Raw genomic sequence first — 27,297 nt, 5'->3', positions numbered from 1 at the left:
TGTGTGTGTGTGTGTGTATGTGTGATCCTCTAAGCAAGAGAGATATTACACAGCTGGGCTCTCTACCGGTCTCTAGCTCCTTTCTTTCTGGGTAAGCTGGGGCTTATATATATTTATATATTTGAAGAACCACCACTCTTCCAAGACAAGTGCTAGAAGCCATTTTTCATTCCTACAGTCACTCAATAAACTTCTATTGACACCCACTTTGTTGGCAACATTCTAAGTGCTGTGTGTACCAGTTCTAGAATTATTTATTTTATGTATATAAGTACACTGTTCCTGTCTTCAGACACACCAGAAGGGGGCATCAGATCCCATTACAGATGGTTGTGAGCCACCATGTGGTTGCTGGGATTTGAACTCAGGACCTCTGGAAGAGCAGTCAGTGCTCTTAACTTCTGAGCCATCTCTCCAGCCCCGTGTGTACCAGTTCTTGTCCCTCAAGAACTTACCTTCTGTTCCATCGTCGATTTCTAGTCACCTGAAAAGCAACTGTTTAACCTGAACCCTGGACCCTTCAGAGTTTAAGACTACCCCGCTCTAGGTGCCCCAGACCATGGGGTTCAGGAGGGGTAAGTCAGAATTCAGTCAAATTTACCATGAGGGCTACTGATCACCACAATGACCATTCCCCATGATTGATGAGGGTGATGACGTCACTGAGGAGACCTTGAATTCTGACATTCAGAAAGTGCAGGAGAAGCAGGACATGCTGGACAAGGAGATCTCCCAGTTAATAGCAGAGGGCTACCGTGTGATTGAGCTGGAACAGCTCATCTCCCTCCTCCATGAGTACAGTGACATCAAGGATGTGTTTGCTGCTGGGCAAAGTGACTGTGACTCAAGTCACTACCAGCAAAGGGGTTATATCCAGATTTTGATCTGAACCCAAATGACTATGCAGCTTCTTGGAGATTTTTATCCACCAGGACAGGAGGATGGAGGCCAGAGAGGCCAGACAGTATATTCATATGGTTGCTAGATTTAAAAAATGCTAAAAGCCCTCCAAAGTTTGGGGTGGGTCCTAGAGAAGAGGGGTCTTGGGAGGGGGAGGTCCCTAAACATACTTGTGAGTGGGTGTGTGTGGTTGTCCCTTTTGTTAAGAAACATGCAGTCAAAAAAAAAAAAAAAAAGAAAGAACTTACCTTCTGTTGGGTATAGATGGGTGAATAAATATTTAAGTTGCTGTTATGATAGAGTATCCTTGGAAGACTTCATTGAAGGTAATACTTAAATATTTACAAAAGGAAGATGAGAAGGAAATATGTAATTCCACAAGAGAATGGCCTTTGACATGGAGGAAACGTGAGTACAGCCTCTCTGAAGAGGGAGAGTGCCCATCAATTGTTCAAGGACTAGCCAGGAAGGCAGAGAAGCTGAGGAAGAGTCAGGTAGGAGCCAGGGAAAGAGATGGGAATGAGGCCAAGGTTGGCAGCTGGGAGCAGAATTGATTTTACTCTGACTTGAGCAGAAGAGGGCCAGGGTCAAAGAGTTTGAATGAGCAGTGTAATTCTAAGCATGGAAATATTGAGATTCTCTGTGGAGGCCACTCTGGAGGAAAGAGGATGTGGCATGAACTAGGATTTTAGCAAAATGGTTCCATGACCAGGGTTCTTGGAAGAGATTTGCTCTTACGCTCTATGGGGTAACTCCCAGACATCTAATATGAACAGTGGGAAATGCACATGGTCATCATAAGGACAGGGAGGTCAGAATAGGAGATGTTTGAGAAGTTGACGGTGCTTCTCTCTGGAGGTGTAGAAGGCTGAGGTTCTTTTTAGCCTTACGGTTAGGCTCTTTAGTAGGTATGGAGAGAGAGGAACTTGAAATTTAGGCCTGTCTTTAGGTCTGAGCTAGGTATTGTTTGAATTTTACAGTTGCAGGCACTTATTAAAAGTCTAAGACTTGATGACATGTCCTAAGATGTTACTGTGAACAGGCAAAGAAGAGGTTTGAGGGCTGAATCCTGAAACTCCAACATTTGGAGTACAAGGAAATGGGGGGGGGTTGAGAGGGGCTACAAAAGAAACAGAGGATTGGTCATTGAGATAGGCAGAGAACCAAGGGCCCCAGGTAGGCTGGGGGCCAAAGGAGAAGATGGGTTGGTACACTGTTAAATGTCACCGTTCTATCCAATCTTTGCTCCCAGCCTGCGAGCCAGCCTTCATCGTGTCTGAAGTGCTGTGATGGGTGGCTGAGAGAGAAAACTCATCAAAAAAGCCATTCAGCTGTAGACCATGCTGATCCGAGAAGCAAGATATACCTAGCAATCTCATAGTGGCATGACTATGTTGGGGTTAACCAATTCCTTTGTGATTAAATTGCTGGTCTCCTCTTTGGGAGGGAATATTTCTTCCCACCAGAAATCTGGTCTGAAGCCCATGGTTGTGGAGGTCACAAGCACAAGAGGGGAATATGCCACCGTTGTCTCCTTAAGTGGATACATTGTCAGACTTCCCTCTAAATATTTGTTTAGACCCATAGAGTAGTGCTGCCCACAGCGTGGGCATGAAAGCTCTTTTTGGCAGAGGACAATAGTTAATCCAGAGACTCATGTCTGGTTAGAGTGTGGAGAAAAGGGGACTATTGAGTGCTGAGACATAAACAGAACATTTATATCATTTCCACCCTTGCACACAAATGTATAGTCCAAGGGAATAGAAGAAAGGTCAGCAAGAATTTAAGAGTCAGAGGATGGAGAGGAGTGCCATAAATTGCCACCATCTAAAGAAACGTAGCCACTGAAATGGTGAACACACATTGTGGGGGATGTGGGAGTCAGCCTTGTGAAGGGAAAACAACGTGGAATGGAGAGGGAGGCACCAAGGCTCCCGCGACCCCTCAATGAGTCATGATTTGCCATTTGGCATTAGATCTAAATCGCCTCCTGGCAGCAAACGGCAGCGGGGAGGACAAAAAGGTAAGACAGCAGAAAGGAATCTAGGCCAGGACAATAGCCGCTTCCCCGGTTTTCATGGAAATCCTCAGAGGTGATGACCCTCTACCCACTCCAGAGTTATCTCATCAGGCAGGGCTTTCTTCAAGGTCCGGAGAGGTATGATTGGCCCAGGATTTAGGGGCTTGGGATTGGCTCAAACACTGTGTAAAAGCTCATGGGCTGGGTAATAAACTCAGATCTGCACCCTGGTGCTGGTCTCGGAGTCAGATTTCCTGGATTAATCACGTGACTCTATTGCCTCTCAGGACGCACCTCACCCGTCATTCTCGGTTCTGTTACTACACACAACAAAGATTGGGAAATTCAATGCTCCATCTTTCCTGAGGAGCCACGACTAGTAATGTATGCTGTGTCTCTATGCATATCTGTGTGTGTGCATGTGTGTCTGTGTGTGTGCATGTGTGTCTGTGTGTGTGCATGTGTGTCTGTGTGTCTGTGTGTGTGCATGTGTATCTGTGTGTGCATGTGTGTCTGTGTGTGTGCATGTGTGTCTGTCTGTGTTCATGTGTATCTGTGTATATGTGTCTTTGTGTGTACGTTTGTCTCTGTATGCATGTATACATGTATGTCTGTCTCTGTGTACATCTGATGTGTGCATGCATGTGTGTGTGCTTTGGTGTATGTATGTCTGTATGTATGCACATGTGTGTGTCTGTGGTTCTGTGTCTATGTGAATGTGTGTGTCTGTGTGCATGTCTGTATATATGAGAATGTGTGATTGACTGTGTGTATGTGAATATTTGTGTCTATGTATGTGTGTGTATATGTCTGTCAATAGGTGTATATCTTTGTATATGTCAGTATGTATGTGCATGTATGCATCCCATGTGTATGTCTGTTTGTGTGTTTATGTATTTTGTGTGCATGTGTGTTTCTGTCTGTGTACATACATGTGTGTGTTCCCATGTGTGTCTCTAAGTGTCTGCCTGTGTCTTTGCATGTGTCTCCTGTATGTCTCTGTCTCTGTGTGTGTGTGTGTTTCTGTGTGTGAGTGTCCATTATGGGTCTGTGTGTGTGTCTATATGTGTATATGTCTGAATGTATATCTGTGCATATGTGTGTTTTGTGTCTTTGTGTATCTGTCTGTGTATGTGGGTCTGAGTGTGTCAAAGTGTTTGTGTGTGTGTGTATGTGTGTGTGTGTGTGTGTGTGTATGTATGCCTGTTTGTGTATGTGTCTCTATGTGTGTCTGTGCATGTCTGTTATGTGTCTTTGGGTGAGTGTCCATGTGTATCTATGAATGCATCTGCACATGTGTCTATGTGTGTGTTTGTTTTGTGTATTTGTCTTTGTGTACATCTTTGTGTTTGTGTCTATGTTTGGGTGTCTTCATGTATGTGTGCATGTGTATGTATATGTTTGGTGTATATGTATATGTCTCTAGATGGGTGAGCTGTGCATGCATGTTTGTGTATATTCATGTGCTGTTTGTATCTTTTTGTCTGTGTCTGCGTGTCTATTTGTGTTCGTGTCTCAGTGTGTTACTTTCTTCAATATTGTAGCTACTAAGGGACTTGTTGGAAAGAAGGAAGGGTTAGCAGGGAAAGGGTGATAACAGATGTAACAAGGTAAATGTAATCATAATACATTGCACGGCGTGTCTGGAACTGTCAAAAATGGAGTTTAGCAACAGAAAGATTTTTCATGACATCGGCATAAGCTATTTGTGTTTACTGGTGAGTCAAGGGTCTGTTTTCAGTAGGTTCAGGGGAAAATGTGAAGATAGGAGTTAGAGAAAAAGGAAGTAGATCAGAGACTATGTGTATGGAGTAAGAAGAGACTTGAGAGGCACTCGATGTGCTCGGCAGAGTGACCAGCTGCACAATCCCCTGGAGTTCCTGGCATTTGTGCTTCAGGATGTGCAGTCTGTGTCAGGTACAAGCAATTCTCCTGACCCCCCACATGCTAAATCTACACTTATGCCTCCAACCCACACACTTAAGCATCTTTCTCTGCATGTGAATTCTCTCTGGCTTCTCAGGCAGACTAAATCATTCTGACACACACACACACACACACACACACACGCACGCACGCACGCACGCACGCACGCACACACACACCCCACAATCTTATTTGTCAGGCACTAAGCAGTAACTTCATGACAAGTCTTATGTCTTTCTAAGATCTCCAGTGCACCTTAATTACCGATGACTTACTTAAATAATTATTACTTAGTAACTAGATAATTATTAATTAATAATTAATGTTGCTAAATATATGTGCATATATGTGCATATAATTTATTGTATGTGTATGGATGTCTTGCATGTATGTAAGTCTATGCACTTCACATGTGCCTGGGGTCTGTAGAGGACAGAAGAGTGTGTCAGATGCCCTGAAACTGCAGCTCAGGAAGGTTGTGAGCCGTCATGTAGGTGCTGGGAATCAAATGCAGGTCGTGCGAGTGAGTTACCAGTAGATATAACCACTGAGCCATCTCTTCAGCTCAGAATCAGTTATTTTTAGAAACAAATTCACAATAAAAATAAAAAAAAGAAACAAATTCACATAGTATATTTTTTTTTTTTCTCTCTTTGCCTGATGCTTTTGTCTTTTTTTTTTTTTTTTTATTATTAACTTGAGTATTTCTTATATACATTTGAATGTTATTCCTTTCCGGTTTCCGGGCAAACATCCCCTCCCCCTTCCCCTTCCTTATGGGTGTTCCCCTCCTAACCCTCCCCCCATTGCTGCCCTCTCCCAACAGTCTAGTTCACTAGGGGTTCAGTCTTAGCAGGACCCAGGGCCCCTTCCACTGGTGCTCTTACTAGGATATTCATTGCAACCTGAGGTCAGAGTCCAGGGTCAGTCCATGTATAGTCTTTGGGTAGTGGCTTAGTCCTGGAAGCTCTGGTTGGTTGGCATTGCTGTACATATGGGGTCCTTCAAGCTCTTCCAGTTCTTTCTCTGATTCCTTCAACAGGGGTCCCGTTCTCAGTTCAGTGGTTTCCTGCTGGCATACGCCTCTGTATTTGCTGTATTCTGGCTGTGTCTCTCATGAGCGATCTGCACTCACATTTTGATCATCCGTCTTGAGTTTCATTTGTTCTAGGCATCTAGGGTAACTCAAGCATTTGGGCTAATAGCCACTTATCAATGAGTACATACCATGTATGTCTTTCTGTGATTGGGTTAGCTCACTCAGGATGATATTTTCCAGTTCCAACCATTTGCCTACGTATTTCACAAAGTCATTGTTTTTGATAGCTGAGTAATATTCCATTGTGTAGATGTACCACATTTTCTGTATCCATTCCTCTGTTGAAGGGCATCTGGGTTCTTTCCAGCTTCTGGCTATTATAAATAAGGCTGCGATGAACATAGTGGAGCACGTGTCTTTTTTATATGTTGGGGCATCTTTTGGGTATATGCCCAGGAGAGGTATAGCTGGATCCTCAGGCAGTTCAATGTCCAATTTTCTGAGGAACCTCCAGACTGATTTCCAGAATGGTTGTAGCAGTCTGCAACCCCACCAACAATGGAGGGTGTTCCCTTTTCCACATCCTCGCCAGCATTTGCTGTCACCTGAGTTTTTGATCTTAGCCATTCTCACTGGTGTGAGGTGAAATCTCAGGGTTGTTTTGATTTGCATTTCCCTTATGACTAACGATGTTGAACATTTCTTTAGGTCACATAGTATATTTTGACTGTGTTCTTTGTTCTCCTTCAACCCCTCCCCGATCCTCTTCATCTCCATACCTACCCCGCTTCATTTTCTTTCTCTCAAATAAAAAAATCAAAACAAAGGACCCAGTAAGAGGAAAAGCACCAAAACAAAATAAAAAGTATATTTAAAACAAATGGAGTCTCTTTTGTGTGGGCTAACTGCTCCTGGACATGGAACCTGTCCTGGAGTGTGGTTAATATGCCTGGCGCAACTCCAGTGTGGAAAAACTGAATTTTTCTTTCCCAACCCGCATCAACCACAGGAGGCTTCTTGGATAGGTGTGAAATGTTGTTCACTTGAAAGACATACTCTTCCCTTCCAGTTCTGACGGGATAGCGCTGGCTCCTGCCCTTTGCAGGCAAAGATTCGATATTATCTCCAGGCGAGCCCCAAACAGGATTTCTGTGGCGGCGGTAGGCAGAGCTCTGTTTCTTGTTCCCCTTACACCGTGAGTACTAACTGTGTCAGTGAGAGGAGGCCTTGCTGACTTGTACAACCACGGGGCCTGGCCGGGGTTGTCAGTGTGCTCCATCATATTGATTTGTTGCGACGCCGAGGTGGGTGACCCTGCAGTGTGCCGTCTATGCACCATTAGTCTGAGCTGAGGGCTCCGTTAGTTTTCCTCTCAGGCGTCTGGATTTTCTTAATGTGCCTTCACCAAGCTCCAGCATCATTTCCTTCCCAGTATCTTTTCGGTTACATCTAAAACAGCCTTCATTGCAGTTTGGAGGCTTTTTGAGATGAAGGTTATTTATTTCTATATTTAGCTGACTTTTTCTTTCTTTCTTCCTTTTTTCCTGATTGTTTTTTTCTTCGTTACTCGCATACCCTGAGTATTTTGTTTGGGCTGTTATCTGTTATGCTGAGGGGGCAGACATGTTCTGTATGTACTCTCTCCGTCATTAATTAGCAAAGTCATTTCCTGATGGCCACAACGAGGGTAGCGTAAGTATGCCCATCTAAGTATCCAGCAAGCCCAATGCATTCAGAGTGGTACCAGGGGACCAATTCTATTCTGCTAAACGCCATCAATAGGAAAACACAGATACAATCTCATGGCCTTAGTCAGCAGGTTTCATCTTATAAAGATCTTCGCTGAGCCACAGTTGTACTTTGGAGGTTTTGCTCAGAGTAACAGTTTTGTTTTGCTCAAGGGTGAAGAAAATCAATCTCTTCTGTGAGTCAGGCTTGCAGCAGGGAGCCGCCGCCTTCACCTGGCCGTCTGGAAGGACTGTGGGTCTCCGGAGCGGGGTGGATTTCTATGCACAGGCACGAGTTCCACAGGGCATTAATTCTGCCTCATTGCTTGCCCATTTGAACTGGAAAAGTGCTGGTGAATATGTTATCTTTTGGGACTTCAAGTTCCACGTCCGTTCACTGCCATCTCAAGGTCAGAGATCTGTACCTGGGGTGCCTGGGGAGTGCGCTGCTATTCTTTCCATTGCGGTCCCCGCCCCAACTCCATCCCCTATGGCTTCATACACTTTAGACAATCAACATTGCTTTTTTATGTGTGAAAGGTCAGTGCCTGTAGCACACGCAGTTATATTGTTATGGAGAAACGTAAATGTTTTCTTCCAGCTATGCCCTGGGTTAGAGTCCTGGCTCACATAGCCTGAGTGATCCACAGCGGTCACTGTAAATTCATTTTTGTGCAAGAAACTACTTTCAGTTAAAAGATCTTACAGAGGGGTTGGGGATTTAGCTCAGTGGTAGAGCGCTTGCCTAGGAAGCACAAGGCCCTGGGTTCGGTCCCCAGCTCCGAAAAAAAGAACCAAAAAAAAAGATCTTACAGTGATTTCTAGTTGCTCTGGGGCCCTAGGGAACTCTGCTCCCCTTCACAAGGTTGTGCTCAGGATAATCTTGAGTGTGTCGTAGCCTCCACCCACAAAGTCTGTCGAAGAATCCTTTTCATCTTACGAGGTGTTTGCCTTTTGGTGATTTGGGCTAACCCTTGGTAAATCTATTGTTTCTTCTTCTTCTTCTTCTTCTTCTTCTTCTTCTTCTTCTTCTTCTTCTTCTTCTTCTTCTTCTTCTTCTTCTTCTTCTTCTTCTTCTTCTTCTTCTTCTTCTTCTTCTTCTTCTCCTTCTCCCTTCTCCTTCTCCTTCTCCTTCTCCTTCTCCTTCTCCTTCTCCTTCTCCTTCTCCTTCTCCTTCTCCTTCTCCTTCTCCTTCTCCTTCCTTCTCCTCCTCCTCCTCCTCCTCTTTCTTCTTCTCCTCCTCCTCTTCTTCCTCCTCCTCCTCACCCTCCTCCTCCCCTTCTCCTCCTCCTCCTCACCCTCCTCCTCCCCTTCTCCTCCTCCTCCTTCTTCTTCCAAAAATGTATGTTATAGACACCACCAATATGTAAGGTAGAATATAAATGGTAAAGGATTGAATTTTTCTATCCAGTAAAAATGGAAAGCACATGTCAAGAATTGCTAAAAAGAGATAGCTGTGTATTTAAATGAGGCTGGAGGCTATGAAAATTTGAGCTGGCTGTGAGAAGCATGGGAACTACGTTGGTAGGAGACCTTGTGATGCTCTATTGAGAATAGTGATATGTCAACCAGAGTGCAGGCTTGCTATATGAATAACAATGATGGACCAGGTATATAGACTTTATTTTTATTTTCATTTTGCTAACTATCCTTCCAAATGCCCCAGTCGTGTGATAAAGTTTTGATTAAACTTATTAGCTCAACCTTTTTCATATAATTTGTTGTATTAGCCTCAGTTCCAATGACTGGTCAACTAGCTTTCGTAATGCTTGTACAGTGGTCACAAATGACCATACTGACAAAGTAGTTTTACATCATGTTTATTTAGTAAAGCCACAATAGTTGATTCTCTCCTTGGGGCTATGACCTCCCCAACTATTCCTCTTGTGTAGTTTATGAAAAGCATGAATTCTTTTTTTGTAGAGCAGGCTTCAAATACAATCAGAAAACAGTTGGTTGCTCCTTAACAGTCATTCCATTATTGTCCCCATGGGCACATCTTGCATTACAGGTTGGTACTATATAGCATGAAGGATCCAGTGCTAGCTAATAATGTTGATGTTTTCCTCCGGAAGCTTGCATAACATTCGGACACTGTCAAAGACAGTCAGTGGGAATGAGGTTTCCATTTCAGTTTCAGATTTCTTTCTCTATGTTCTGCAGACAAAACACATGATGTCTTTGGCAACAAGAGCTTACTACCTAGTTAGGATGGACAACCAAGAGCGATGGTAGTTGTCTGTGTCATTTCAGGGTCTTCTGGGAACTCCCTGAATCACAGTCATGGGCAGATGTCTTATGCCTGTATGTCAAGAGCTATGATTTTTGTTTAATAACTCATGTCTTCTGGAGGAAGTATTGTCTAACCATGCAAGTCCACTCCATCTAACTCCTTATAAAACATGTATGTGCACACACATATGTGCATTTAGTTGGCTTACAAAATGATGGATTTTCATATGGATTTTCAGACCTTGTTATTTTTGCTTAACCCATTCCCCATCTCTTCCATTACCTATATCCCTTTACTCCATCCCTGTGTAAGACTTTAATATGAAGTATCTCTTACTTTTGTATTATTTATGTTTTTCTTCTCCTTTCCTCCTGAGTACTTAAGGTTTCTCCCCTCCTCCCTCTCATGGGCCCTTTCTGGCTTCCTGAGGTCTACAGGCACTCCAAGTACAAGTTAAATACACAAGTATAAGAATTTGAATCTACAATCCAAGTATGAGAGAAAACACACCTGTTTGTCTTTCAGTGCCCAGGTTAACTCTCTTAATATAATATTTTCTAGTTCCACTCATTTTCCTAAAGACTTTATAATGTCATTCTTCTGTGCAACATAATAAGATCCACTGTGTACATATATCACATTTTCATTATCCATTCAATAATTGATAGATATCTAGGGTGATACATATTCTGTTGGAAATAGAGCAGCACAAACATAGATGTGGAGTATGACAGTAGGAGGATAAGAAGTCTTTTCTCTGAAGACAGTGTATGGACTAGTTTTATGTCAATTTGACATAAACTAGAGTCATCTGAACGGAGGAAATCTCAATTGAGAAAATGCCTCCATAAGATCTAGCTGTGGGGCATTTTCTTAATTAGTGATTATCAATAGGGTCTAGGCCATTGTAGGTGATCCCTGGACTGGTGGTCCTGGATTCTATACAGAAACAAGGCTGTGAAAACTTTGGAGAGCAAGCCAGTAAGAAGCACCCCTCCATGACCTCTACATTTCTTCCCGCCTAAAGGATCCTGCCCTGTTTGAGTTCCTGTCTTCACTTTTTTCAGTAATAAAGAGTAATTTGGAAACTCTAACTAGGACAAACACAGTTTATCTATGTTGCCTTGGATGTCCTGAAACTCACTATGTAGATTATATTGACCTCAAACTCAGAAGGATCCACTGCCTCTGCCCGCTGAGTCCTTGAATTAAAGACATGTACCACAACTCTAGTTCTATTTATAATTTTTTCAGAAGCCTTCATATGGATTTCCATAGTGGCTATACCAATTTACACTTGATGATGATTCATTTTTGTCAACTTGACCCAAATGAGATTAGACTAGAATCACCTGGGAATGGGAACCTTAAAGGAAGCATTTTATCTTCAGATTGACCAGTGGAAATGCCAATGAAATATTTTCTTAATGATTGATGTGGATGGGCCAGTCTATTTGGGGTATTGCCATCCCTGGGCAGGTAGTCCTGGCATCATTAAAGAAAACAAGCTCAGTAAGCAATGGAGAACAAGCCAGTAAGTCTGTCTTCACACTGCTCTTCTTGGTCTTTCTGCCTCCAGGTTCTTACCTTGAATTTCAGCCCTATTTTCCTTTAGTGGTGAACTATTACCTGTAAGTATGAGGTGACTTAAATCTATTCCTCTTCAAGGTCGCTTATGGCCAGCATCTGATCACAGCGACAGAGAAGCAAACAGGACATAGTCATGCCCACAGTGGACATAAGCATTTGTTATCATTTTTTTTTCCCTGAGGCTCGCCATTCTGACTTGGGCGATGTAGAATCTCAAAATAGTTTTAATTTGCATTTCTGTGATGACTGATGATATTTAGCCCTTTAAATATTCGTGTGTGTGTGTGTGTGTGTGTAAGTGTGTGTGTCTGTGTGTGTGTGTGTGAGTGTGTGTGTGTGTCTGTGTGTGTGTGTCTGTGTGTGTGTGTGGTGTGTCTGTGTGTGTGTGTCTGTGTGTGTGTGTATGTGTGTGTGTGTGTGGTGTGTGTGTGTGTGTACTCGTGTAAGTTTCTTTTGAGACCAGTCTGCTCAGGGTCACACGCATTTTCTTTTTGAGGGGGTGGTTCCATTGATGTTTGGTTTCTTGAGGTTTTTGCATTTTTGATACTAATCCTCTGCCAGATACATAGCTGGCAATGATTTTTCTCCTATATTTTGGATGTTCTCTTCACTCAGATGCCAGTTCCTTTTGCTATACAAAATTATTTCAATCCCATGAGGTCCTATTTGTTGGCCTTATTTATTGAGCAATAGGAACACATAAGACTAAGAAAATACCTATTTCCATCATATCATTGAAACACTAAATATACAGAACAGACAATATAGTAAACATGACAAGAAAGAGACACCAAGTCACACATAAAGGCTGACCTTTCTAAACAATGGATTATTCAACTGAAACTTTAAAAGCCAGGAGGGCTTGGGAAAATGTTTATCTGGCAATCCAGACTACTATACACAATAAAAGAATCTATCATTATTGAAGGAAAAAAGAAAAACTGTCAATGATCACACTGCTTACAACCCTGAAGTTCCTCTTGCTTCCTGGAAGGCCTGCTCAAACCAAGGACACCCAGGGACTACCAGGCCAGCAAACACCAGACACAATCAAATGGCAAAAGGCAAGCACAAGAACATAGTCAACAGAAGCCAGTGCAATGCAGCACCATCAGAACTGAGCTCCACTATCATATAGCAAGTCCTGGATATCCTAACATACCTGAAGAGCAAGACTGTGACTTGAAATCTCATCTCATAAAGACAATAGAGGCCTTTAAGGAGGATATAAATAAATCCCTTAAAGAAATAAGGAAAACACAATGACACAGGTAGGTAAAGAATTTCTTTTAAAGATAAAACAAATGAGTCCTTTAAAGAAATACAGGAAAATACAATCAAACCGGTGAAGAAAATTAAACAGTCCAAGACCTAAAAATGGAAATTGAGGCAATAAAGTAATCACAAATGGAGGCAACCCTGTAGATGGAAAACCCATGGAAGAGAACAGGAACTACAGACACAAGCATTACTAACAGAATATGAGAGATGGAAGGGAGAATCTCAGGCATAGAAGACACCATAGAAGAAATTGATAAACCAGTAAAAGAAAATGACAAATGTAAAAAAATTTCTAAGGCACAACATTCAGAAAATTTGGGGCACTATGAAGAGAACAAACATAAGAATAATAGGATTAGAAGAGGGTGAAGATTCTCAGTTCAAAGATCCAGAAAATATCATCAACAAAATTATAGAAGTAAGCTTCTCCAACTTAAAGAGATAGCTATAAACATGCAAGAATCTTACAGAACACAAAATAGATTGGATCAGAAAAGAAAATCCTCCCACTCACATAATAATTACTAAATAACGACAGACCTATCAGAGTTGCACCTGACTCATCAGAGGCTCCAAGAGCTAGAAGATCCTGGACAGATGTCTTGCAGACACTGATCGATCACAGATGCCAGACCAGACCACTATACCCAGCAAAACTCTTAATCACCATAGATGGAGAAACCAAGACATTCCATGACAAAACCAAAACCAAATTTAAACAATATGTTTCTACTAAGCCAGCTCTACACAGGATACAAGAAGAAAAACTCTAGCACAAGAAGGGTAAGTACACCCCCCTCCAAAAAAAAAAACCACAAGAAATTAATCATCTCACAGCAAATACCAAAAGGAGAAATTACACACAAACAGTACCACCTTCAACATCAAAATAAAAGGAAATAACAATTATTGGTCATTAATATCTCTCACCATCAATGAATTTAACCCCCCAATAAAAAGACACAGGCTAACAGGCTGGATATGTAAAGAGGGTTCATCATTATACTGTATACAAGAAGCACACCTCAGCAACAAAGATAGACACTACCTCAGAGTAAAGGGCTGGAAAAGGTTTTCCAAGCAAATAGACCCAGGAATCAACCTGGAGTAGTCATTCTAATATCTAATAAAATGGAGTTTCACCCAAAGTTTATTTCATCTAAAAATAGATGGAGAAGGACACCTCATACTCATCGAATGAAAAATCCACCAAGATGTCTCAATTCTAAATAGCGAGGCCCCAAATGCAAGGGCAGCCACATTCATAAAGGAAACATTACTGCAGTTCAAATCTATCTCCCTCTCCCTCTCCCTCTCCCTCTCCCTCTCCTTCTAGCTCTCCCCCGCCTCTCGCACACACAACAGGGGACTTCAATACCCCACTCTTACCAATGTACAGGTGACTGAAATAGAAATTAAGAGAAAGAATGAAACTAACAGATGTTATGAATCAAATAGATCTAACAGATATCTACACAGCCTTTCATCCCCAAACGAAAGAATATACCTTTTTCTCAGTACCTCACAGAACCTTCTTCAAAATTGACCATATAATTAGGCACAAAGCAAGCCTCAAGAGATACAAGAAGATTGAAATAACCCCCTGCATCTTATCAGATCATTATGGATTAAGCCTGGACTTCAACAACAATAGAAATAACAGCAGCAACAACAACATACTCATGAAAACTGAACAACTCTCTATTCAATGATCATTCAGGGAAGAAATAAAGGAAGAAATAAAAGACTTTCTAGAATTCAATAAAAATGAAGGCACAACATACCCAAACTTATGAGACACAATAAAAGCAGTGCTAAGAGGAAAATTCATAGCACTAAGTGCCTTCATAAAGAAATTGGAGAGTCCTGGGGTTGGGGATTTGGCTCAGTGGTAGAGTGCTTGCCTAGGAAGCGCAAGGCCCTGGGTTCGGTCCCCAGCTCCGAAAAAAAAAATAAAAAAAAAAAAAAAAAAAAAAGAAATTGGAGAGTCCTTACGCTAGTAACTTGACAGCACACCTGAAAGCTCTAGAACAAAAAGAAGAAAACACACTCAAGAGGAATGGAGAGTGGGAGATAGTCCAACTCAGGGCTGAAATCAACTAGTTAGAAACAAAGAAAACAATACAAAGAATCTTCAAAACCAAGAGCTGGTTCTTTAAGAAAAACAATAGGATAGACAAACCCTTAGCCAAACTAACTAAAAGTCATAGAGACAGTATCCAAATTAACAAGCTCAGAAATGAAAGGTAGTCATTGAAGAAGTTAAAAAGATCATTAAGTCTTACTTCAAGACTTAATTTTGTGTACTCCACAAAATTGGAAAATCTAAATGAAGTGGATGGTTTTCTAGATAGATACCACGTACCAAAATTAAATCAGGATCAGGTAAACCATCTAAACAGCACCATAACCCCTAAAGAAATAGAAGCCATTGAAGGTCTCCCAACCAAAAAGCCCAGGGCCAGATGGTTTTAGAGCAGAATTTTACCAAACCTTCAAAGAAGAGCTAATACCCAAACTCTTCAAACAATTCCACAAAATAGAAACAGAAAGAAACCACCTAATTCATTCTATGATGCCACAGTTACTCTGATACCTAAACCAACACAAAGACTCAACAAACAAAGAGAACTTCAGACTGATTTTGCTTATGAACATCGACAGAAAAATACTCAATAAAATTCTCAGAAACTGAATCCAAGAACACATCAAAAACATCATTCACCATGATGAATTAGGTTTCATCCCAAGGATGCAGGGACGATTCAATATATGAAAATCCATCAATGTAATCCACTCTATCATTTTATTAGATGCTGAAAAAGCCTTTGATAACATCCAACACCTCTTCATATTAAAAGTGTTGGAGAGATCAGGGATTCAAGGCACATATATAATGAATGCAATATACAGAAAGCCAATAGCCAGCATTAAATTAAATGGAGAGAATCCTTAAGAAATCTCACTAAAATCAAGAACAAGACAAGCCTGCCCACTCTAGCCCTTTCTATTTAATATAGTACTTGAAGTTCTAACCAGAACAATAAGACAAAAAAGGAGATCCAGGGGATACAAGTTAGAAAGGAGGAAGTCAAGTTATCTCTATTTGTGGATGATATGATAGTATACAAAAGCAACCCCCACAATTCTACCGAGAACTATAGCTGATAAATAACTTCAGCAAAGTGTCTTGATATAAAATTATCTCAAGGCAATCAGTAGCCCTCCTTTATACAAATGATAAATGGAAAAGAAATTCTGGAAACAACATTCTTCACAATAACCACAATTAATATAAAAAAAAACTTGGTGTAATTAACCAAGCAAGTAAAATCTCTATCACAAGAACTACAAGTCTCTGAAGAAAGAAATTAAAGAAGATATAAAAAGATGGAAAGATCTCCCATGCTCATGGATCAGGAGGATTAACATGGCAAAAATGGCCATCTTACCAAAAGAATCTTCAGATTCCCACCAAAATCCCAACACAATTTTTTTACAGACCTTGAAAGAGGAATTCTCAACTTTATATAGAAAAACAACAACAACAGCAGCAGCAGCAGCAAACAGGATAGCTAAAACAATCCTGAATAATGAAATAACTACATGAGGAAGCACCATCTCTGATCTCAAACTGTCCTACAGAGCAATAGTGATAAAACTGCATGATAGTGATACAGAAAGAGACAGGTAGATCAATGGAATTGAATCAAAGACCCAGAAATAAACCCACACACCTGTAGACAATTGATTTTTGACAAAGAAGCCAAAATCATACAACGGAAAAAAGAAATCATCATCAACAGATTGTGCTGGTCTTAACTGGATGTTAGCATGTAGAATAATGCAAATAGATCCATATTTATCACTGTGCACAAAATTCAATTCCAAGTAGATCAAGGAGCTCAACACAAAACCAGATTCACTAAATCTCGTAGAAGAGAAAGTGGGGAACAGCCTTGGTACAGGAGTCAATTTCCTAAGCAGAACACCAATGACTCAGGCTCTAAGATCAACAATTGATAAATGGGACCTCATGAAACTGAAAAGCAAAGGACCCCATCAATAGGACCAAACAACAGCCTACAGATTGGGAAAAGATCTTCACTAGTCCTACATTTGACAGAGGGCTAACATCAAAAATATATAAAGAACTCAAGTACTTAGATTCCAACAAGCCAAATAACCTAATTAAAAATGGGGTACAGAGCTAAATAGAGGAATCTTGAATGGCTGAGAAGAACCAAAAGAAATGTTCAACCTTTTTATTCATTCGGAAAATGCAAATCAAAATGACTCTGAGATTCCGTCTTACATCAGTCAGAATAGCTAAGATTAAAAAACTCAAGTGACAGCACATGCTGGCAAGGATGTGGAGAAATGGGAACACTCCTCTGTTGTTGGTGGAATTGCAAATTTGTACAACCATTTTGGAAACCAATCTGATGGTTTCTCAGAAAATCAGAAATAGTTCTAGAGGAAGATCAAGCTATACTGGTCCTGGGCACATAACCAAAGATGCCCCACCATACCACAAAGACACATGCTTCATTATGTTCATAGCAGCTTTATTTGTGATAGTCAGAAACTGGGAACAGCACAGATGTCCCTCAACCAAAGACTGGAAAATGTGGTTCTTTCACAATGGAATGCTGTTCAGCTATTGAAAACAAGGACATCATGAGTTTTGCAGCCAAATGGATGGGACTAGATAATATCATCCTGAGTGAGGTAACCTAGACCCAAAAGGACATGCATGATATGTACTCACTGATAAATGAGCCATAAAGTACAGGATACCCTCTGATACACCAATCAAAGAGCATACAGGGGTTTGATGGAGGCCCCTAGCACATAATAGCAGATGTATAGCTCAGTCTCCATGTGGGTCCCTAAAGCTCTCGCCTGACTCTAGAACCTGTTCCACAGCAGGGCTGCCTTGTCTGTCTTCAGTGGGAGAGGATGCCCCTAATCTTGCACAGACATGTTTGGACAAGGTGGGAGAAATGGGAGAGTGGGAGTAACCCCTCAGAAGAGGAGGAGAGGGATGGGAGAAAGGACTCTGTGAGGGCGGACCTGGAGGAGGCTCACTGTTTAAGGTGTAAATAAATAAATATCCATGATAAAAATAGACTAAAGGGGTTTATAATTGCTTAGCAATCTCTACAAAAGCTACTTGAAGAAAGAGAAAAACAAACCTATTCACGACACCACAAAAAATAAAACAAGCCATACTAAAATAATAGTTAAGCAAAAGATTAAAAAGAAAAAAAAAACCTAAAACATGAACAAAATTGCAGAAATCAATTCGTGTTTTCTTATAATGACCTTGAATACTAATGATTTCAGTTTCTCAATCAAAAGGCACAGACTACTAGATTGGAAGAAAAATTTCTGTTATGACCCCTTTATAAAAATTTGTTCTTCGAGGATTTGTATAATGTGTCTTAATCATATTCATCCCCTCCCTGGACTCCTGCTAACTCATCTCCACTTCTCTACCCACCCATCTCTGTGCCCCGACCCCCACACCCATCATATCCTATCTGTGCTGGTCAAATAATATTCTTGGGTGTGTGTCTTTTCACTGGAGTGTCTTCAATTCAACAGGGGCAACATTCTTAAAGAATACAGCTCTCTCCTCTCCCTGGAAGCTCTCAATGGCCAACAGACCTTCATCTAAGTGTTGGACTTCATGACTACCTTTCACCCAGCTTAAGCTTGCATCAGGCTAGAACATGCTGCTACAACTGCTGAGGTCCCTATGTGCACCCTCCATGCTGTATCTGGAGGATGCTGTTTCCTGGTATCTATTCACCCACTGTGTCCAGCTCTTACAGTCTTTCCATTTCTTCTTCTGCAGGGATCCCTCAGCCTTAGGTGGAAATGTATGATATAGAAGTCCCAGTTAGTGCTTAGCATTTGACAATCTCTTCTTCTATGCCTGATGACTAGTTGTTGGTCTTTGTGGTAATTACTACAAATAGACACTTTCCTAATGAGTGTGAAAGATGCCCTAATCTGGGAAGAAATAAGTCATTCGGACTTGGTTTAATACTTTAATACCATTTAGCAAAAATGAAAACAAAACGAAACAAACAAAAAGGTTTTCTTCTAGGGCCTATCACTTATCTGACTGCAGGTTCTTGGTCCACCAATGGTCTTGGTATATGTCTTATCTAAGCACCAAATACATAAAGGGTATTTATTGAAAGCTGAAAGAGAGGAAGATGAACTCATCTCTTAAATTTTTTTTGAAAATGTTTGTATTCTTTTATTTATTTATTTATTTTTGGTTCTTTTTTTCGGAGCTGGGGACCGAACCCAGGGCCTTGCGCTTCCTATGCAAGCGCTCTACCACTGAGCTAAATCCCCAACCCCTGTATTCTTTTAGTATCAGATTATTTTCTTTTTTCTATGCTCAGTATCTATAGACTTTGGTCTTCTCAGAGTGTTGGATATAATCCAGAAACCCCCACTGGCACCTTATTACTTCAACTGTGCCTTTGTTGGATTGTACCATTTCCTTCACTTGGCCAAACATCCAACCTCTTCTTGATCCATCCTATAGCTAAGACTTTATAGAGAGGGTATTGTTGTTGTTGTCGTTGTTGTTGTTTTACTTGCGTGGCTCTGTTCTCACTTCTAATATTCCAGATTGTTTTTCTTCAGTGCTCTATCTCTTACATATTATCTGCTGTCTTCCTGTTTTCATCCAGCTGACTGTCTTTGAACACACTTAGAAGTATTTCCTGTCTGCCATCTGGGATTTCATCTAATTGCCTCACATCAGGTGCCATCCCTGTAGGGTTAATAAGATTTGAGGAAGTTACATTGTTGTTTTATTTCATATTTCTTGTGCTACTGAGTTGAGAGTTATGCATCTGACGATATTTTGTGCTTAGATCATGTCTTTTTTTTATCAGCTAGATTCTTTCGGTTGAAGTATTTTTTAATGTTCAAGTGGGTCTTGAGTGTGTAGTTCAGAAAACAATTCCTTGTTATGGAGTGCTTGGTGTAAGGCTCTTTTTATTCCGAGTAGAGTATTAACTGTAAGAGCACTATGTAGATATTGTACTAGCCAACTGATAACAGTTAATTTCAATAACTGTTGGAGTACAAACAACAAAAATTATTATGAAGTATACTTGATTTTAGTCAATAAGATTAGGAATGGAAGGTAGGTAGGTAAGATTGAATATTAGATCGACTTTGATAAGACAAAAATTGAAGTGAGTAAAGAGACAGAGAGAGGAATAGGATGCTGTTAGGGTGCACAGACTTTAGATATTGTGACAGCTGTGGGAAGATACAATTAAGGCCTAAAAAGATGAGAGCAACAGGATGAGAGAGAAGAAAAGACTTAAGACTATGAGGTGGTATATATGGCCTATGGCCAAAGAGATAGCAGAGGAACAAAGGACAGTTCTAACACCTACGTGAGCAATATAAATACACATGTGCGAGAGTGGACTCTAAATAACAGAGACTAATTAAGGATACTTACAAGGTGAATTGCTGGCACAGATGTGCTGTGTTGAAAGGTGACCTCTCTGGCTCTAAGAGGTGATGCAGGGTGCTGTATTTGTTAAAAATCACAACCCATTAACCTTTTTCATAATCTTTGCTGTATTAGCCAGGGTTCTATAGAATTATAGAATTTATGGAATTATCTATCTATCTACTAGCTATCTACTAGCTATATCTGTAATCTATCTATCATCTATCTATAATCTATCATCTATCATCTATCTATCTTCATCATCATCTATTTAATCTGTATTTCTCACATATATTAGATATATATTTCTAATAAATCTCACATATATAGAATATTTATTATGTCATTATAACAATATTATGCTATAATATTAACATAGATCAACTAGAATATCAATATAGATGTATTAGAATGTCTTACAGGCTGCAGTCCAGGCAATCCAATGCTGGCTGGCTGTGAATGGAAAGTCCAAGAATCTCATAATTGTTCAGTCTTTCCACTTCAAGATCCAGATGTCTTCCCAGGTGTGTGTCTTCCCACTAGAAGGTCTGGACTAGAAGTAGATTCACCCACCTCAAACTAAGCAGGAAATCATTCACAGGTGAGCCTTTCGCTCCTGAGTTGTAGTTCAATCCAGATGTAGTCAAGTTGACAACCAAGAATAGCCATCACACCTACCCTGCCTCTTCTCCCCTTCATCATTCCCTGAACAGTCTATCTAGATATTTGATTTTAATTGAAGCTACTGTGAAGGGAGTGGGGGTGTTCTTCTTAGCAGTGTTCTTGGTACATAGAAAAGCTGGCAAATCTCATCTTTATTCTGTGTCTTCTTCTTTCCCTGAAACTGCTTATTTCGTGAAAGTGGTGGGATCTTAGAGACATTTAAATGGATTTGTTCTTGCTTGTTCTGGTACTCTGAGCACCGTGTTCCCTGAGTGGTGAAAGTGACCATGGTTGTCAAGCTATTGATTTCAGAGGAAATGGTTCTGTTTCCCCTCTGACTATTGACTCTGCAGACGTCTTTGTCTGTGAGGTATGTTTCTAAGCAACAACAGATAGTTGATTCTGACTTTTTAAAATACAGTCAACTAACATGGTGTATCTATAAATGAACTGAGCCCATTTCTGTTTGAAGTTATTATTTAAAGATGATTAATTTCCTATAATTTCACTTGCTGTTTTTTTTTTTCTGGTAGGTTGGGTCATCATTCTTATTTTCTTCTCACTTAGTATAAAGGGTCTTTTGGGTTACTGTGTTTATCTTTTTCCCCATCTGTGATGGTTTGTATATGCTCAGCACTGGGAGTGGCACTATTAGAAGGTGTGGCTCTGTTGGAGTGGGTGTGGGCTATAAGACCCTCATCCTAGTTGCCTGGAAGTCAGTATTCTGCTAGCAGCCTTCAGAAGATATAGAACTTAGTTCCTCCAGCACCATGGCTGCCTGGATGCTGCCATGCTCCTGCCTTGATGACAATGGACTGAACCTCTGAACTTGTAAGACGGCCCCAATTAAATGTTGCATTGTAAGAGTTGCCTTGGTCATGGTGTCTGTTCACAGCAGTAAAACCCTAACTAAGACACTATCCTTTTTTTTCTTATGAAATGTGTTCTTTCTTGTGCTTTCATGACTAGGAATGTTTCCTTTATACTGGGGAGAAGAAGGACAGAAACATGGGGTGGAAAAAGAAAGGAAGAATAAAAAGGAAAAGAAAAAGATTGCTTAACAGTAGAGAAATGCAGGAACGAAATCAGGAATTCATAAACATAGAGCTAAAACATTTTAATGTAATGAAGTGAAAATTCTAATGAAAGTGTAGTAAGAAATACAGCAAAGAACAGGAGGAAACAACGACTTAAACATGAGACACGGAGCAACTTACTTTTGGGTCTTTAACACTTGGAGAGTGCCAGTTGGACGCACAGACGGTGGGTGACCTTTAGAACCCATGGACTCTCCCTTTCTTTACCCTGGTCTATTTTGGTGCTGAGCCTGTGTGGGACAAGCATACAGTATTACCATCTTCACATCTGCAGCTCCCTTTCTTTGAATGTAACAAGATCCTCTGCCGGCCACACTTAGCTTTGCGGTTTGTAGCAGAGGTTTTAGAGGTCATATCCATGCAGTGGCTAAATGCGCTAACTAGGAGGTGTCTCATGAGTGCTGGAAGTCAGGGAATCAGCCATAACGCCGTGATCTGTACTGGCAGAGGACCTGACTATTCTTTTTCACCCCCTAAGCAGCTGATCTTAGCTGGAACAAAGAAGGATGGAATGCTAAAGAAATGTGGGTAGCTGGAGTCCAGCTTGTGGGGTTTTAGAGGGGAGCAATGACTGTATTAAGAACAGGGGCTATTCATATGGTATCTTGGCTAAGATTCTTGACTGGTCATACTGAGGCTAAAGAAGCGGTTGTGATTGCCAAAGGCATTGCCACTGCTGGAGGGAGACGCCCTGTGCTTCATTAGATAGCAGGAAAGCGTTACAGCCAGAGCAGCACATGGAAGCCAATACAAACTTCCCACTATGAAAGTATAATAATAAATAGTCACCTCTTAGATGTCAATAATTTGGGGGAATAAATGAATGGCTACATTATGATGTCTACTAAAAAGTATTAGATATTATGGGTAAGAACAGAACAGAAGAGATCAGGGAGAAAACCAGTGATTGATGGCTTGATAGAAAAAAAAAGTAAGAGGGAAGTGGATATAAGTATTAGTGGTGGTCAGGGTCTAGGCTGTGGGACTCCTGCAATATTTCTTAGAGTCAACAAATAAGTGAATCTCTCTCTCTCTCTCTCTCTCTCTCTCTCTCTCTCTCTCTCTCTCTCTCTCTCTGTTTCTCTCTCTCTCTGATCCAATCTGCTATTCTGTTGTATTAGTTACTTTTCTGTTGATATGATAAAAATACCATGCCAGAGCCGACTTACTTCCCGAGAGAGAAGGGTTTTTTTCAGGCATATGGTTCCAGAGAGAGAAGAGTCCACCATAAAAGTCAAGTAGCAGGAGCACATGTGCACGCACACATGTAGCACAAGGTGGCTGAGCATCTAAAATTTCTTTCTCTTTTCAATACTATTAGAATACCACGGACTTTATTTTGGTTGGTTCTTCCAAACTTTCCCATGTTTAGTCTCTTTTGCTTTCCCTGGCTTCAAGTCAACCACTCAGGTCCTGTTTGCACTAGGCAAGCCCTTCTACCACCAAATGGATGCCCTTGGCAATGACCTCTACATTATGATTTTCCTTATAAAAAAAAAAAACATGCATTTACCAGAAAAGGAAATTGGTGCATTGAAGATGTTTGCTATCTTGGAGTAGTGTTTAGTTGATTGACTTCTGGTCCCACTCCCAATATTTCCCTTCACACTGCTTTGTTTATGGCCTGCTCCATGCATCGCTTTTGCTGTTTTGTTTCTCTTACCTTTTTGATTGTATGTGTTTTGAATTCATTGCTTTTAAACTTTGTGTCTCTCCCACATTCTGTGGAAGTAGCTCATGCTATTTCCATTCTGCTCGAAGTGGTTGTCGTAGCTGGTCGACATCTCGGTGTCCTCTCAACTCTGAAAGGGCTGCTTGACACACTCTAGCTACCACAACCATTTCATCTTGTATCGAAGTTTTCATTAGTATTTTGGGTGTATCACATCTTAAACGCTACAAATTAGGTATTAATTTGTATAGTCGTATTTCAAATGTCAGTATCTTTGCTGACTCTTCTTCCTAACATCTCGAGATTTCCATTTCCAAAAAAATTCAACTTCACTTTTATAATTTCAATAATTGTTCCTTATACAGGTTTCTCCAATGGAAATCTTCTGATGGCCTATTCTTTTGTTCAGGTTGTTCATGAAAAAAAAATAGTTTATGAATGGATTTCTATTTTCTGAGCGAATGAGGATCAGTGGTATTTCCCCACAGCATATCGGAACTATTCTATGTCTTATCTGCGACTGGAGATAGAGTTGACAGTGAGCCACCATGTGAGAGCCGGGAATGGAACCTGGATTCTCTGGAAGGGCAGCCGGAGTTTTTAACTCCTTAGCCACTTCTCCGGTCCCACAAGAAAAAGAAGTTTCATTCTAAACTTTCTGACTGAAATCTTCTAGACAGGTTTGGCATTATCACTTGTCAGCTACGTCCATGCCTCCCGGCTCTACACATCGTGGGATTTGGTTGCACAGTCAGGTTTGAAATCAACAATCGTTTCTGTTCTTTGTGCTTTGGAAACATTTTCAAAGCACATTTTTTTTTATGTTCCTAGCCTATAATTTTTCAATTAATTAGGTTTCTCTACAAAATATTTTTAGGTCAAAAGAATGATTTACACAGAAGTAAAAACGGACAGAATCCATCCATTTTCTTTGGGGTTAGTAGAAGAAAAAACTGCAATGAATGAACCAATGTGCCAAGAGGAAAACTTGGGGCGAAATCTCCTGAACTGTTATTGTCGCTAAGGGCTTTTGAAATTTTATCTGTCTCTCTGTTGGTCTGTCCATCTGTCCACCTCTCTGTCATTTGTGCGTGTGTGTGTCTGCCTTTCTGTGTGTACATGTGTGTACACGCGTGTGCATCCATGCCACGGCATAGTCGTAGAGGTCATAGACTCTGTGTGGGAGTTGGCTTTCTCCTTCCACCATGTTGCTCACTCAGGCCAGCAGGATCTGTTGCAAATGCCTGGACCTGCTGAACTACTGTGCTGACCCTCTATTTAAAAAGAATAAATTTCTGTTTTAATTCCCAAGTTTAATACTAAGGACATAAAGACAGAGGCAAAACCTTAAGAGTGAGCGCAGATACATAGAGAAACTGCAAGTGAATTTGAATTAAATTACTAAATCATGAGACACTTAAATGCTTTCAAAAGTGTGCAATATTTTAGACACACATACATACACACATACATGCACACACACATACACACACATACACACATACATGCACACACACACACATAAACACATACATGCACACGCATGCACGCACGCACGCATGGTAATTTCACTGATATTTTGACAGATGTCTAGGTGGCAACCAGGCTGCTCTTGAATGATTTATCTTAAAATCCGAGCTTCTGTGTATGTGGCGGGTACTGTACCCAACTAAAGCAGTGATCTGAACTCAGAACCAGGCTTAGGCCCGGAGAAAGCACTGGAAGACACTCTCCTGACCATTTCTCTGAATACTGTAACGGTGAGGGCCACGTCCCAGTCTTGTTACCAGGTCACGAACTATTCAATACTAACTAAATGTGGCAGGCACAGCTCGAGATCTGACGGGGGCTTAAGTGCTTGGAATTACAGCCTTACTTATTTAAGGGAACCCATTCAAACAACAAACTGAAACCACCAAGGTAATACATCCAACAGGAGACGAGAGAAGGGAAAAATACAGTAACTATGTTAGAGGACTTTGGCCAATTACTGTATGATCAGAAGCTTTTAGAATAATGACAGTTCAAATAGACAGTTTGACATACTTTTAAATATGCTTTCTGAAATGGATGTTTTTTTTTTTTAAAAAAAACATCCGTTTTATACTAAAAGTTTAGTGCATTAGAATAATCTGAGATATTAAAACTCAAGCTGTTCATCCTCAGAAGGGCACTGTTTCCATTTAAATTAATAGCTTTTTTTTTTAAAAAAGTTTCTTCTCATTATGTGTATTAAAGTCAGTCTCTACCATTTTGGGAGTTGAAGTACTGAAAGTCATATAAAAGGTATAAAGAAATTACCTGGCACTCATCTGTCCTAGCAAATCCCTCTTCCTCAAAAGTGCTTGTCAGAGAATCCTATTAGTGTACAACAAAGAGGTAGCCTGGCCAGTGTGGCGCTGCCTGCCCCCCTGGTGACACTCTCTTCAGTGTTCTTGAGGCTATCTCATTTGACACTTCGGAAGAGCTGCCAAGTCCTTCCTCTCTCCTGTAAACAAGGCTGTCACTCAGGAAGCATCCCCGTGCTGAGGCAGGGGATCGGGGTTAATGGCTTTGGAAATGGGGAAAACAGAACAGCTCTCAAAAGGACTTTTAATACCAGGAGAATTATCGGGAAATAATGGAATCAAATGGAATGAGAATATAAACAGAGCGTGATACAAGCTACATTTGGTTAAAGGTTTCATATCCGTTGAAGTTTTTGTGCTACCTGGGAAGAGTAATAAAAAGAAATAAAATAGATTGGAAACGGTTGCCCTTGAGAAGTTATTTCTGACTTCTTGGCAGGGTTCCCCTGTGGCTGCTGATGCCTGTATACTGTGGCTCACTCTTACTTTCTTTTCAACTTCAATTCCACTTTACAAGGACGCCTTCTGATAGCTTCCCCCCTTAGAATGTCTTTGATTTGTCATTTAGTTTAGTGGTTGAAGAAACGAGACGGGCCTCTGTATCTGGGGAAATACTGACATTTTAGGTTTCGGATGGGTGACCTTTTAGAGTCGAATATTCTCAGAGAGTCGTGAGAACTTACATTTTTGGGGGAAGATCCTGCTCAATGTGAGTGTGAGGGCAGAGGAGACAGGATTTAGAAGAGTGGAGAGGCATTTTCAGGAAGGACACCCCCTCGTCTTCAAAGCTGGTGAAATCGTGTAGAGTGATTTTGTGTTATTACATTTACTTTAGCTTCTGAAGGGCTCAGCGTTCCCAGTCACCACCTGGGAACTTTCTTTTAACCACTGATTGGCCAGTCTGTTATAAAGCTCTTTTGTTTTTACAGATAGTAACTCAAGGAGTCGCTAGTTCAATGACACTCATACGATATTATTGGTTATTAATTCAGTACACATTCTTAAAGATTAACATTCCGAACTCTGCTTCTAAGATAAAGAAGAGAATGCATTACAGTTTACAGTCTAGGTAAGGGCAGAGACACAATAGACAAGTATATTTGTAATTACAAATGGTAAGAAATTGATTTTTTGTATATATTATGTACTATATGGATATAAAAGATAATAAAAGCTGGCATGGTAGTGACTTATACCTATAATCTCAGTCCTTGGATAGCTGGGGCAGGAGGATTGTAAATTCAAAGTCAGTCTAGGTTACACAGTGAGGCCCTGGCTCAATATTATTAGCATTTATAAT

The 27,297-nt window shown here is 40.7% G+C and overlaps 1 pseudogene; it reads left to right on the top strand.

Annotated features, from left to right (window-relative positions):
* The first annotated feature begins 637 nt into the window (after positions 1-637).
* LOC116898470 lies at positions 638-26,802 on the top strand (annotated as a pseudogene).
* The last annotated feature ends 495 nt before the right edge of the window (positions 26,803-27,297 follow it).

The sequence above is a fragment of the Rattus rattus genome, chromosome 4 (genome assembly GCF_011064425.1).
Source record: "Rattus rattus isolate New Zealand chromosome 4, Rrattus_CSIRO_v1, whole genome shotgun sequence".
NCBI lineage: Eukaryota > Metazoa > Chordata > Mammalia > Rodentia > Muridae > Rattus > Rattus rattus.
Note: the sequence above shows the minus strand (reverse complement) of the source record. Positions and strands in the feature narration are given on the sequence as shown.